A 15,288-nucleotide genomic window follows, 5' to 3' on the forward strand; every position below is an offset into this window, starting at 1 on the left:
GAAGGGTAGGTGATGGGACTAGTGGATAGGGGATGGTTAGGTGATGGGACTGATGGATAGGGGAACGGTAGGTGATAGGACTGGTGGATAGGGGAAGGTTTGGTGATGGGACTGGTGGATAGGGGAAGGGTTGCCGATGGGACTAGTGGATAGGGGAAGGGTAGGTGATGGGACTGGTGAATAGGGGAAGAGTAAGTGATGGGACTGGTGGATAGGGGAAGGGTTGGTGATGGGACCGGTGGATAGGGGAAGAGTTGGTGGTGAGTCTGGTGGATAGGGGAAGGGTTGGTGATGGGACTAGTGGATAGGGGAAGGGTTGGTGATGGGACTGGTGGATAGGGGAAGGGTAGGTGATTTGACTTGTGGATAGGGGAAGGGTTGCTGTTGGGACTGGTGGATAGGGGAAGGGTAGGTGATGGGACTGGTGGATAGGGGAAGGGTAGGTGATGGGACTGGTGGATAGGGGAAGGGTTGGTGATGGGACTGGTAGATAGGGGAAGGGTAAGTGTTGGGACTGGTTGATAGGGAAAGGGTAGGTTATGGGACTGGTTGATAGGGGAAGGGTTGGTGATGGGACTAGTGGATAGGGGAAGGGTTGGTGATGGGACAGGTGGATAGGGGAAGGGTAGGTGATGGGACTGGTGGATAGGGGAAGGGTTAGTGATGGGACTGGTGGATAGGGGAAGGGTAGGTGAGGGGAATGGTGGATAGGGGAAGGGTAGGTGATGAGACTAGTGGATAGGGGAAGGGTAGGTGATGGGACTGGTGGATAGGGGAAGGGTAGGTGATGGGACTGGTGGATAGGTGAATGGTCGGTGATGGGACTAATGGATAGGGGAAGGGTAGGTGATGGGACTGGTGGATAGGGGAAGGGTAGGTGAGGGGACTGGTGGATAGGGGAAGGGTAGGTGATGGGACTGGTGGATAGGGGAAGGGTTGGCGATGGGACTAGTGGATAGGGGAAGGGTTGGTGATGGGACTGGTGGATAGGGGAAGGGTTGGCGATGGGACTAGTGGATAGAGGAAGGGTAGGTGATGGGACTGGTGGATAGGGGAAGGGTAAGTGATGGGACTGGTGGATAGGGGAAGGGTTGGTGATGGGACTGGTGGATAGGGGAAGGGTAGGTGATTGGACTGGTGGATAGGGGAAGGGTTGGTGATGGGACTGGTGGATAGGGGAAGGGTAGGTGATGGGAATGGTGGATAAGGGAAGGGTAGGTGATGGGACTAGTGGATAGGGGATGGTTAGGTCATGGGACTGGTGGATAGGGGAAGGGTAGGTGATGGGACTGGTGGATAGGGGAAGGGTTGGTGATGGGACTCGTGGATAGGGGAAGGGTTGGCGATGGGACTAGTGGATAGGGGAAGGGTAGGTTCTGGGATTGGTGGATAGGGGAAGGGTAAGTGATGGGACTGGTGGATAGGGGAAGGGTTGGTGATGGGACTGGTGGATAGGGGAAAGGTTGGTGATTGGACTGGTTGATAGGGGAAGGGTTGGTGATGGGACTGATGAATAGGGGAAGGGTTGGTGATGGGACTGGTGGATAAGGGAAGGGTTGGTGATGGGACTGGTGGATAGGGGAGGGGTAGGTGATGGGACTAGTGGATAGGAAATTGGTTGGTGATGGAACTGGTGGATAGGGGAAGGGTTGGTGATGGGACTGGTGGATAGGGGAAGGGTTGGTGATGGGACTGATGGATAGGGGAAGGGTTGCTGATGGGACTGGTGGATAGGGGAAGGGTTGGTGATGGAACTGGTGGATAGGGGAAGGGTTGGTGATGGAACTGGTGGATAGGGGAGGGGTGGGTGATGGGACTAGTGGATAGGGGATACTGGAAACAGTGAACTTATTTTTATATACTTTAGTTCAGGTGAGGAAAAAAAATATTTTTGTACTTCTATTTTTCCACATCAGGTGGATGTGTGATACTCAAGATCTGTTAAATAAGAAAAGAATATTTCATATTCATAAAAGGTTCTCGAAGTGTACTAGTAGATGTAAGTTATTCTAGTCACGTTTCTGTAGTACACCAATCTCTCCAGTATCTGGACTGTCAGTATCTGGACTCATCATGTCCAGGCAGCTGTCCGGTTGGCTATCCGGACGGTAAGAGTCATTATCCAGAGGGTAAGAGTCACTATTCGGAGAGTAAGTCATTATTCGTACGTTTTCCGGTTACGGCGCAGCCCTATCCGGACGGCCCTTTGGCTTATAACTAGGATGGATATTGGAGAGATTACTGCATTTTACTTTTAAAATTGTTACTGTTATCATAAAAAACATTGCTGTTAATTCAGGATATAACCTCAATATATCAAATTAATTATAAATTTCTTAAAAATTGATATTATAAGTTGTTCACAAGTTCCTGTAAACTACAAATAATGTTGGCCATTACTGTAATTCTAGTAAAATACAATAAAATTGAGAAATACATTTTATCCTTTTCTTTTACAAGTAATTCCGGTAAATGGTATACAGAAATAATCCTGTAAAATCCCGTAAAAAATTAAGAATTATGGGACACCATTTACAGAAAAGCTGTCAATTTTTACGGAAATTTTTGTTTACAGATAATTGTGAATTTTACGGAAAAAGTTTGGCAGCCTGGTTGCCAGTGAATTTTCTGTAAGATTTACAGAATTTTTTTTACAGTGTACCTATCTATATATCTAGTATTCGTGTCTCCATCTCCACGCCTCCACGTCTCCTTTCGTCTGTCCAATGACCCTCCTCTTCTATCCACTACTGTCTAAACTTTCATTGTTGTTCTCTTGTTCCTTTTTTTATGGTCTTCGTGTTAGCTTCATCTTTCCTCTTTCCAGTGTCCTCTCCCTCTATATCCTTGTTACCTTCCTTTTTATCTTTCCTCTACTCCATCTCCTTTTCCTTCCGTCATGCAGCTTCCTACTTTATCTTTCCTCTTTTCAGCGTCCTGGCCCTTCCTTTATGTCCTTATCTTCCTTTTCATCTTTCCTCTACTCCGCCTCCTTTTCCTTCCTACATGCTACTTTCCACTTCAAGTTTCCTCCTCTCCATCTCTTCTCTCTACCTCATTCTCAAGCAAGCCTCCCTCTCAACCTCCACCATCCTCTCTGCCCTCCCCTTCCTCTCCTGCCCTTGCCCTCTCCAGCATCATCCAATAACCCTCACATACAAAGCTCCTCAGAATATTTACCTTCTTCACTGGAGCACATTCCAACACCCTTTATACCACCAGCCAGGCACACAAATAACGTACCATACCACAGAGTCACCACACTATTGCACACTTCCACACCAGCCAGCCACACACACACACACACACACACACACACACCGCACTATACCACAGATTTGCTACACTATTTCCATCACCAACCCTCCCATTACCACTATCATCAGCAACACTGTCACCAACCACGATTTTGTTTTCTACATTACCACCAACATAACATCATTAAATACGCCGTAAACCACCATCACCACCACCACCATCACCAGAGAACACCACCAACACAATCTTTCAACTCCATCACCATCACCAACATAACACCACCAGACCATCAAATCCTAAACCACCATCATCACCACCATCACCACCACTGCATCCATCCTCACCACCACCATCAACACCATCACCGCCGCCATCAGAGCATCAAATCCTCAGCATCTAACCACCACTCTCACCACCACCTCCACCACCACCACCACTACCCCCGCAGCAAGCCGCACAAGGGCCGCTAATGTAAGGCTTCCGCAGAATGGCTGTCATATTCCCTCTGAACGGTAAATTCCAAATTACATTTTTATTCAAAGCAGTTTTCCATCCACCGCCGCCCGGGAGATATACGAGGGTGAAAATATTGCCATCACTCTCTGGGAGAGAGGGAAGGAAGGGAGGGGAGAAGGGAGGAAGGGAGGGAAGAAAATAATGGAGGAAAGGATAGATGAAAGGAAGGAAGGAAAGAAGGATGGGATTCAGGGATGGCAGGATGGAGGAAGGAAGGAAGGAGAGAAGGAAGGAATGAAAGGAAGGAAGGAAAGAAGGATGGGTTTAAGGGATGGAAGGATGGAGGAAGGAAGGAAGGAGAGCAGGAAGGAAGGAAGGAGAGCAGGAAGGAATGAAAGGAAGGAAGGAAGGAAGGAAAGAAGGATGGGTTTAAGGGATGGAAGGATGGAGGAAGGAAGGAAGGAGAGCAGGAAGGAATGAAAGGAAGGAAGGAAGGAAAGAAGGATGGGATTAAGGGATGGAAGGATGGAGGAAGGAAGGAAGGAGAGAAGGAAGGGATGAAAGGAAGGAAGGAAGGAAACGAAGAATGGACTGAGGGAGGGAAAGAAACAGAAGGAGAGAAGGAAGAAGAATGGGGAAGTGAACGAGACAAAGAAAAATGCTTGCAATGAAGAGTAGCGTAAAAAAAAAATGTGAATAGAATAAGAAATAGTTGGTTCCCTCCCCTCTCAATCCCCCCCCCCTCCCCTCCCCTCCCCCCTCCCCCATACCTTCCCCTATACAGAGTGAACGATTAATGGCACTTTTCCGCCCCTGTCATAACATATTTTGGCACATAAACGTTTGGCGGCGGCCCCGTGTATGTGTGTGTGTGTGTGTGTGCGAGTGCGTGTGTGTGTGTGTGTGTGTGTGTGTGTGTGTACGGCGCTTAAGGCACGATAAAGGGAGTGTTAAACTATCAATCACCGCACCCACACACGTACACACACACACACACACACACACACACGCACACACACACACACACAAGTAACACCGTGCTTCCCTGTGGCTTTGGTGGACCGTTTCGCCTCTCTGTGTTAACCATCCCAAAATATTCTCTATCTTTTATCAAGCTCGTGACTTTTTCGCTTCGTCCGGAGACTGATTGCCACAAACATCCAAGAATATATCAAAAAGGGTCAACCCGGATACAGAATACACCTGGATTTACATGGAAAGGTGAGAGAGTTATGGCGTCCGTTGTGTGGTGAATTGAGTCGTCAGTGAGGAAATGTGAGGGAAAAAAGATGACTGACTATACGGATTTGTACAGTGAAAAAAGGGAAAGAAGGGGAGAGCGAGAGGGTGAGGAGGGTGAGAGATGAGAGAGGAAGGGGAGCTGTAACGAATGGGACTAAGCCAGTTTTTCATTTTAAGGTCTTTGGTCTCTGTGTGCTTGCCATCGTTGAGTCTTGTGGTCGGCCCCGATAGCATATTACCAATCTTTTAAGTCTATGTGGTCCCAGGGTGAAGGCGCTCGACTGTCTATAGCTTGGAAACTAACCACGGGGCACTCTGGAAAATACACTCATTGCGATTCCCACTCAAAATTACCCTACCTGAACTTAACCTAACCTAACCTAACCTAACCTAACCTGACCTAACCTGACCTAACCTAACCAAACCTAATTAAATCTAACCTAACTTAACCTACTCTAACCTGACCTGTTCAAGAGTGGGCGCCACATACCCATACTGAGAAGGGAAAAGCGTGCCCCGGTGCTATAAGGAAGGACAGAGAAAGGAATGGAGATCTACCAGTTGATAAAAGGGTACTAGATGAAGCTGTTTATCTTAAAGAAAGGAAAGAAATCCCCATCCATAGTATAGGTGTTTGAAAGATTGTGTCGAGTTGACAGGTGGAGAAATTGAATTTTCGAGGCGTTTAAGGACACCAAGTTCATCCTGTCCTATTCATAAACGATAGCAAGGTCTGAAGTTAAGCGTTCATTAGAGTCAAACCTTGAGTCTTGTAATTCCTAATGGGAGGATCTGATGTTTAGTACAGCAGGATAGAGTCATCGGTGTAGGAGTGGATAGAACAATTTGTTTGGGAAAGATCATCAATGAACAACAGAAAGAGTGGGAGATAGAACAGAACCCTGCCGAGCACCACTGTTGATAGGTTTGGGGGAAGAACAGTGACCGTCCACCACAGCAGAGATAGATCGCTCAGAAAGGAAACTGGAGATAAAAGTACAGAGAGAGGGATGGAATCCGTAAGAGGGTAGTGTAGAAAGCAAAGCTATGAAGAAGACTCTGTCAAAAGCTTTCGTGAAGTCTAAGGAAACAGCAAATGTTTTAAGCGAAACGGCTACGAGAGGATGAGCAGGAGTCAATTAGGAAGACAAGGTCATCAGTAGAACGCCCCTTGCAGAACCCATACCGGCGATTAGAATGAAGGTCAGAAATTGATAGATAATCAATTAAGAACTTTGCTGTTAACGAGAGATTCAAAAGCTCTAGAAAGAAAATACTTATATATTTTACCCTTTCGGTATTATTATTTTTTATTGTTATTATTATTACGATTACTACTACTACTACTACTACTATTACTACTACTACTACTACTACCACTACCACTATTACTACTAAGGCCTAATAATAATAATAATAATAATAATAATAATAATAATAATAATAATAATAATAATAATAATAATAATAATAATAATAATAATAATAATAATAATAATAATAATAATAATAATAATAATAATAATAATAATAATAATAATAATAATAATAATGATAATAATAATAAAAATAATATTAATAATAATATTAATCATACAACAATTATCAAACTCCGACTGTCTGCACTGGTCGTGGTCTCGGCCACAAAGTTACGTACAACACCGTGCTCACCGCTCACTCTGTTCTCGTATGCAACGGAAACGACGAAAAGTTCTTGATACATTTCGCCTGCATGATGACCACTTGACGCACGTTCGATTCCCGGCAAGAGTCAAGGATGGGGTAAATTCGCAGCACTACAGTTTCTAACCCTCTCCGTCAAACGCTCCAGAAGATAAAACGTAACACGAAATTTTCTGTTCAATGATTAGTTACGAACCTTTTGGTCACAGTGCCACTACCTAATTACGATACACAAGCCAATTAACTTTCCTACTGATGACTGCGATCTTTAAGACAATTAGAAGTTAACGAGCGATTAAAAGGTAAGTATTAAGTCATTAGAATAGACAGGTAAGTATGATAACGGAAACATAATGAAACACCTGAGTAGCAAGATCAGTTTTAGAGATATTGTTATTGTTATTATTATTGTTGTTAGTAGTTGTAGTAGTAGTAGTAGTAGTAGTAGTAGTAGTAGTAGTAGTAGTAGTAGTAGTAGTAGTAGTAGTAGTAGAAGTAGTAGTAGTAGTAGTAGTAGTAGTAGTAGTAGTAGTAGTAGTAGTAGTGCCATTGTTGTTGTTATTGCTGTTACTATTTGGGTGACATATCATTAAAGTGAGTCAGCCTTCAGAGTACAGCGATTAGGACGCCATTATGTTTTATGTGCTGTGCCGCGACAGAAATTACCCTCCTAAATCCTTCTCATTAATTACACACACGCACACGCACACACACACACACACACACACACACACACACACACACACACACACTCAAACAAACACGGAAACACACACAGACAGACAAACAGGCGGACAGACACAGATAGACAGACACAAAGTAAAAAAGAAAAGGAGAATATCAACACGTAAATCTTCTGACATCTTTTTTTATAGCAAGGAAGGCAGCTCATGGGCAAAATACAGAAACAACAACGACAAAAAGCCCGCTAGACACTGCTCCGAACGAAAGGAAAAAGAACGAGTGGTCAAAAGAGAGGTCAATTTCGGGTGGAGAGGTGTCTTGATACTCTCCTCTTCATAGCATAACTTTCCCAAACTCTCCCCTATCCCTTGCCTGATCCTACACACTCGACAACGTACAAAAATCACCGCTGACAGGAGTTATCATGCAATCAACAATAACTCCCTGAACACGGATACTGATACCATAAAGCGACCTCCCCTTGACTACCCCATCCTGAATTACACGCAAACACCCTTATGATTAAACAATAAGAGGATTAATCAAACTGTAATTACCCATTTGAACGCGAGAGGAAGTATCTGAATGTGTTTAGAAAGACAAACAAAAATATATCATTGCTTGAACCTTTGTCTTTCACTTGTTTATCATAGTTAGAGCAACTTCGTATGGCGTATAGAATTTTGTTGTTGTTGTTGTTGTTGTTGTTGTTCTCTATTTTTGTTGCCGTTAAGCTGCTTCCATTGTTGTAGAAAAATAAAAGGCGTCCACATCGTGTGCTATTCTGAGATCTTTAGCGGACAACTACGTAACTACGCCTTCCAGGAATAGAATTATGTGAGGGGGTAGGTGGGGGACGTAGGGAGGGGGGGCAGCGGAGAGAGAACAAGAACAACAAGAATAAAAACAAGAACAAGAAGAACTAGTAATAATATTGACAATAATAAATAACATCACAGCCACCCAATTACAACAATACGGAGGGACACAAGGATACCGAACAGTTATCCAAAAGTTTATCAATAACTCCGCAACACTCCACATTTCCCTTGAACCATGCCTCCTCCTCCTCTTCCTCGCCGCCGCCGCCTCCACCCAGGAAAGCTATAATCATAAATCCCGCCGCTGTGTAGCCTTCGGTAGGGTGGGAATGAATTTGATATTTCCTTCCCCGCGTTCAATTCCGAAGTATATTTCCCTCAAACGCACGACGCTCCGGGGGGCCATTGACCATTTCCTGCCGGAGGGGCGCGAGCAGGCCGTTGACGCGCCGCCTGTGAAAACGAGATTGGCCGGGGCAGGTGAGGCGGGCAGCTTCCTGGGACGAGAGTGGCAGCTGAGTAACGACCCTGGAGCCATATTCTCAAACGCTTCGCCGCCGCTTACACACACACTCACATTAGACAGGACTTTCGTGGGAGTTTTGGGCGTTTCCAGCGGTACTTTTATGGCCCTAGTGGTAGAGTGACCTTTCTTCTCTACCATGAACGTGGAAAAACACTCATGAAAACCCGATTAATCTCCTGTTGACGTGAGAGGTGGAAGAGTCTGAGAATACCGATCCCGTAGTGCTGGCAGCGAGGGTTTGTTGTAAGAGAGTCACCTCCGCCTCAGCCACTCAGCGAAGACGCGGGAAGGTACCAGCGACCCGCGACGATGAGAACAAAGATACGACTGCTCTGCTGGCGAGTGCTGAAGGTAAACTGTATACTATGATGAAGGTAAACTGTATACTATGGTGAAGGCAAACTGAGGGGGATGGTGAAAGTAAACTGTAGACGATAGTGAGGACCAATTGTAGAAGATAGTGAGGCAAACTGTGGCTACTGCTGGACGACGGTGCGGTGTGTGTGTGTGTGTGTGTGTGTGTGTGTGTGTGTGTGTGTGTGTGTGTGTGAGCAAATCCTATTCCGTATATATCCCCGGCCGGTGCGCCCCTCAGGTGGAGTTTCATCTTCCCGCTGTTATTATCGACACGTTTGGTGGACTTTCAGAGTGGCGGCGCGCGAGGCTTCTGAGTCCCTTCCAGCGGTGGTGTTGCCTGTGTTGTGTTGTGTTGTGTGCCAGACGCGGCCCCTGAAAGGCTATACTGTACTGTAGATCCGTGGGGTGGGAGGGGGATGGGGGGGGTATGTGTGTGAGGGGGCTGAAGGGGGGGGGGAGGACAGGGAGGGTATGTGTGTAAGGAGGCTTCTGTGATGTGTGTGTGTGTGTGTGTGTGTGTGTGTGTGTGTGTGTGTGTGTGTGTGTGTGTGTGTGTGTGTGTGTACCCTGCCAGTCCCAACGCTTGACACCTTAAAAAATATTTAAAGGAGAAGGCCAGAAAGCGCACAAGGAGAAATGTTGAAAAGGAGAAGGTGGGAAGGAAGCGAGCAATGATGGATTAAAGAGCAGACAAAGGTTGAAAAATATTATAACAACTACAGACGAGGAAACAGACTCGGGCAGGTCGTATGCGTAGAATTAATATCAGATGAACAAAGAAAGTAATTGAATGGGAACTTAATTATTGTAAAAGTTGAAGTAGAGTGACTATCAGGTAGAGAGATTGAAATTTTATGTATAATGTGTAGTGCCGGAGAAAGATGGAATAGAGTAACAACAGGTAAAGAGATGGAGAACGTTGTAGGAAATGCCTTTGTGCTGTTGTGGTCTTATACTGACTAAAGATGATATATATATATATATATATATATATATATATATATATATATATATATATATATATATATATATATATATATATATATATATATATTCCTAAGAACGAGGCAAGGGGAATCTTAGCGTATTGCGAGAGAACGTTAGGAAAGGCCTTTATGCTGCGGTGGAATTTTAAAAGCAAAAGGTGATGTGTGTATTCCTTAGGACGAGGCAGGGAATCTTCTTGTATTGAGGGGAAGAAAGTTAGGAAAGGGCTTTGTGTTGTGGCGAACTTGTAATGGTAAAATATTATGTAGTATATATTCTTTAGGAAGAGGCGAGAGAATCTTCTTATGTTAGGGGAAGATGTTATTAAGGGTCTTCGTGGTACGTCTTCTCGTATTGAAGAGATAACTATAGAAAAGGCCTTTGTACCTAGGAAAGGCCTTTGAATTGTTAGGAAAGGTCTTTGTGCCATTAGGAAAGACCTCTGTGTTGCGGCTTCTCATATTATAGGGGAGGAACGTGTGCCGCGGGACGCTTGGGACGCAAAAACAAAGGATGCCACAAGTCACACCACCAACACCGGCACGTGATCCTCCCCGCATCCAATCCCGTGCCACGCCATCACCAATTCGCCGCCGCTATCTTAACAACGCACTCCGTCCACAACGCCTCGGTGGCCACACTCACACCAAGCCCCCTCAACCCCTCAGGACCATATTCTTAAACATTTCGGGGCCCAAGCACATATTTGGCTAGGCTTTCGTAGGGGTTTTTGGGCATTTCCAGGGGTAGTTTTATGACCCTAGTGATAGGTTGACCCTTCTTTTGTACCATGAGCATAAAAAAATCACTCACTAGAACCGGACTGATCTCCTTTTCGGCCTTTGGAAGGAGTTGGTGTGAGGGGTTGCGGCGACTGACAATACCGCCCCCCGCCACGCCGCCCCCACCGCCTCCACCCCTCCCCGACCAGTGTTCACGAGACAAAGTGTTATGACCACATGCTCCACCACGGCTATTACGTTGCCCTGCCCACGACAAAAGATTTATAACATGAAAACGCCTTATAAAACTTTCTAAACAGTGTGTGTGTGTGTGTGTGTGTGTGTGTGTGTGTGTGTGTGTGTGTGTGTGTGTGTGTGTGTGTGTGTGTGTGTGTGTGTGTGTGTGTGTGTGCGCGCTGGTCAGTATTAAAGACAGTTTGTAAAGGGACTGAATTTTTTTTTAGTTATTATATTCTCTCTTCTTAAACTTAAGATGCGTTGAGTTTCACGCCAAAATCCACTTGTAATGACATTAAAGCAAAGATTTATAAGGATATGGAAGTAGTGACGATTTCATTCCTGCTTCCCGCAGAACCTGCTGTTTGCAGTGAGCACACAAAAACTTCGCACAAAATGTGAGTCGTTGCCGAACATAGGAATAGATGCCGCGGGAAAAGGCTGACTATCAGATGTATCGACAGCTGACTGCCTCCCACACGTCTGTTCCCTTCACTCGCACACGCAAACAAATCATTATTAGACAGACAGCAGCTTACCGCTTCGGTAATCATTCAGTGAATACGTCAAGGAAGAAAAGCAAAAGTATCGTCAATTTGTTAATCGTCTGCAATTTTCAGCTGATTTATAAAATCATTGAGTGAATAAGACAATCAACTGCCTCAAATCTTTTATATAATATATATTTTATATAGTATATAAGGCACCGCCATCCCAGGCCAGCAGATGCCATCTTCCCACCCCACACAGCCCGAGCGGGCGCAGCCCTCGCCTGATCCCTCCTGACGCAGTAAAAGCACTCGTCACATACAATTTCCCTCCACTGTTAAGGCGAGGGCGAGGCAGCCACCGCGTCCCTCACAGGAAGAAGGGAATACCAAACCGCGCAAATGGCTTAGACAAATAAGGAAACGTAACACAAACTTGATTCTATAGTAACCATCTACAATGCCACAATATTCCTTCAAAAACCTAATCAACCATAATTATACACATGAACAAGGGAAAACCAACGTGAACGGCGACCCTTACAATGGATTACAAAGGACACCCATTCACTAGTGTGGGAGAAAGTTGGCCCCAGTGACCTCCCGACAACATAGGAAATAAGAAGGGAAACAAATGATGAAAATAGAAAACATTGAATTAGGAAAGGAGAGAAGGCGGCAGACACATCGCCGGGAAGGGAGGGAACACACGGCGGCCCTCATCAATGGCTGCACGTCATGGTAATCAGGGTTGAGCGTCTCGTTGAGAAGCGCCAATCAGGGCTTCCGTCCCGCGCGGTAATTAGCGCCTTGTTGCCTTCACTTAACGCGGGCTCCTGCATTATCGAATTTCGGAGGAAAGGCGCTGCGAGTGACGCCCGGACGGGGAGTCTCATCCCGACCTCACGACCAGACGACCTGACCCGATGATGTTCGACCTGGTGATGCTAGACCTGGTGATACTCGACCTTACGACCATACCACCCAATCTTACGACCATATCACTTGAACTTACGACCAGACCACCCGACCTTACGACCAGACCGCCCGACCAGATGTGTGAGAGAGAGAGAGAGAGAGAGAGAGAGAGAGAGAGAGAGAGAGAGAGAGAGAGAGAGAGAGAGAGAGAGAGAGAGAGAGAGAGAGAGAGAGAGAGAGAGAGAGAGAGAGAGAGAGAGAGAGAGAGAGAGAGAGAGAGAGAGAGAGAGAGAGAGAGAGAGAGAGAGAGAGAGAGAGAGAGAGAGTATAATTATAGTACCATTTCTTACCTTGAAACAGAAACCGTTGTGTTGTATTGCAGTTCACTTGACCTATTTCCCTCTCATTCACGGGCCAGCTTCTATAGGTCATTTTCTTCCACTGGCCACACCATCGTCGGAACAATCACACTGGTAGGCGAAAGCGTTAAAGCAATGGCTGATGACGAACCTGAAAGAGAATGGTTCTTGTTTAGATTCACGATGATTCTTCCATGATACAAGGAACTTAAACCAACCAACCAAAGGGATAGGGGTGAGGGATATGAGCTGAAAGAAGGAAGGAAGCTGAAGCAGGGATAGGGTGAGGGATGTGATAGGGGTGAGGGGCAGGGGGTGAGGGCCAAAGTAATATAATCCTGCAATATTTTCCTTCCTCCGCTGAAACTTTGAAATTAGAACACACACAAAAAAAAACTCCCGCCTGTCTAACTAGGAGCCAATCGACTTTGGGCGCATGGAGCTCAAAGTTCGGGATTACTTGATAATTGATTCAAGACTTTTACAACTCGGGCGAAGAAAAAGGCTGCAGCGAAGTCTTTTTTCTTTCTCTTCTTTCTTTCTTTCTCGTTTCCTCCCTTCAACACCAGCAGGAGCCAGCAGCCACCACCGCCACCACCAACAACAACAACAAACTTTGCACGCCAGACAGTGAATGGGAGAGAGCGAGGGCAGCAGCATTAATGGAAGACTTGTTTGTACTTTTACTTCCGACGTGGGATGTTTTCTTGAAGGTATGTATATTGAGGTTTCATAGGGCAATATTCTTAAACATTTTGGCGCCCAAGCCCACAAGCATAGACAAGAATAGTGATGCTAGGGGGTTAAGTTCACGGGAGCTGCCTTACATTGACCTACCACCTCCTTACTTTCTTGTGTAATCGCGGTCTCCACATACTAATACCGTACTACAATGACATATACGAGTTTATACCAGCTTACACACGTCATGTCAATATGCCCTCACCATCCCACGCTCTATATCAGCTACACCAAACACCACCTACAGCACATTTCTTCTTATTACGCTATACACACGATATCACTGTCTTCACATACTAACACCGTACTACAATGACCTACACGTGTTTAAACCAGCAAATACACACACGTCATATCAGTCTCCCTCCTTTTCCTATACTATATAACAGATACAACAAACGGCACCTGCATCGCACGTTTATTCCTCTTACACACAAGCTCACAATATCTCCCTTTACACGCAACGACACTCACGCGAAAGCAGTATTATCTTCTCTATAAAATACCCGGGGATGACTTGCTTCATGTAACTCCGGGAATCATATGAACAATGAATACCATGGCAATAAGAGTGTGGAAGCTGATTACGTGTTACACTCACTCCTGTTCTCTACTCTCTGATGCAATGCCGGGAAGTGTTAATGAGTTACTAAGAGGTAAATTAAGAAAGGTGAGGTAAGGTGAGGTTATATAAGGTAAGGTAAGGTAACGTTAGCTAAGGTAAAGGTAAGGTAAGGTAGTAGAGAAAGAGGTAGCTAGCCTGGTAAGTAAGGAAGATAAAGTAGGTAAAAAAGGAGAAAAGGAAGAAGAGGGAAATAAATAAGTGTAGGGAGGAAGGGGAGGTAAGAGGGAGGGAAGGAAGGAGAGAAAGAAAAGTAAAGAAAGGGAGAAACGAGGGCTGGAAGAGTGGAGGGAACGGGAAGGGTAAAATGAGAGAGAGAGAGAGAGAGAGAGAGAGATGAGAAGAGAAGAGAAGAGAAGAGAAGAGAAGCGAGAGAGACAGCGAGGAGAAAGAGATAGACCCTTTTATAAGATGGAGCTTCGAGGAACTTTTTAATGGTGCTCGATAATTAAATAAATAAATTAACGGAATAAATCAGCGCGCACTCTCACGAAATTAAAAGCGAAATCAACGAAATTCTCGGAAGCGATTCACTTGCCGCGGGATTAAAGGATCAAAGCAAAATATACAGAATTCCCGCCGCCTCTGTGTTGTCAAGGCGAGAAAATATATATATGATTACTGCCGCTTCGGTATTGTATATAAGAGAAAAAATACATGTAATTCCAACCCCTTCAGTTTTGTATAAGTAAAAAAAAATAATTATTCCAACCCCTTCAGTTTTGTATAAGTAAAAAAAATTAATTATTCCAACCGCTTTAGTTTTGTATAAGTAAAAAAAATTAATTATTCCAACCGCTTCAGTTTTGTATAAGTAAAAAAAATTAATTATTCCAACCCCTTCAGTTTTGTATAAGTAAAAAAAATTAATTATTCCAACCCCTTCAGTTTTGTATAAGTAAAAAAAATTAATTATTCAAACCGCTTCAGTTTTGTATAAGCGAAAAAAATATGTAATTCCAGCCGCTTCAGTATCATATAAGAGAACAAAGAAAAGTATAACTACGTATCCCTCATCAAATTATGCTATGAAAATTATTTATATACAGGTGAAAAACCAACGCAGCGACGAAGCATGTAGTCACAGCACAGTATCATTTGTATTTTTGTGCATTTTTTTTTTGGTATAAATATGTCGTTAGAGAAGACAGGAGGAGCCCAAGGATTAAAGTGGAAATTAAAAAAAT

The 15,288-nt window shown here is 44.6% G+C and overlaps 1 long non-coding RNA gene across 2 annotated transcripts in view; it reads right to left on the reverse strand.

The window, feature by feature from the left end:
* Positions 1-15,288, reverse strand: part of LOC126996607 (uncharacterized) — a 112,957-nt gene that overhangs the window by 86,705 nt on the left and 10,964 nt on the right. For both annotated transcript variants that reach the window (XR_007751297.1, XR_007751296.1), the window contains exon 2: positions 12,730-12,889. This is a non-coding gene — a long non-coding RNA (uncharacterized LOC126996607). The remainder of the gene's footprint in view (positions 1-12,729; positions 12,890-15,288) is intronic.

Source organism: Eriocheir sinensis, chromosome 10 (genome assembly GCF_024679095.1).
Source record: "Eriocheir sinensis breed Jianghai 21 chromosome 10, ASM2467909v1, whole genome shotgun sequence".
NCBI lineage: Eukaryota > Metazoa > Arthropoda > Malacostraca > Decapoda > Varunidae > Eriocheir > Eriocheir sinensis.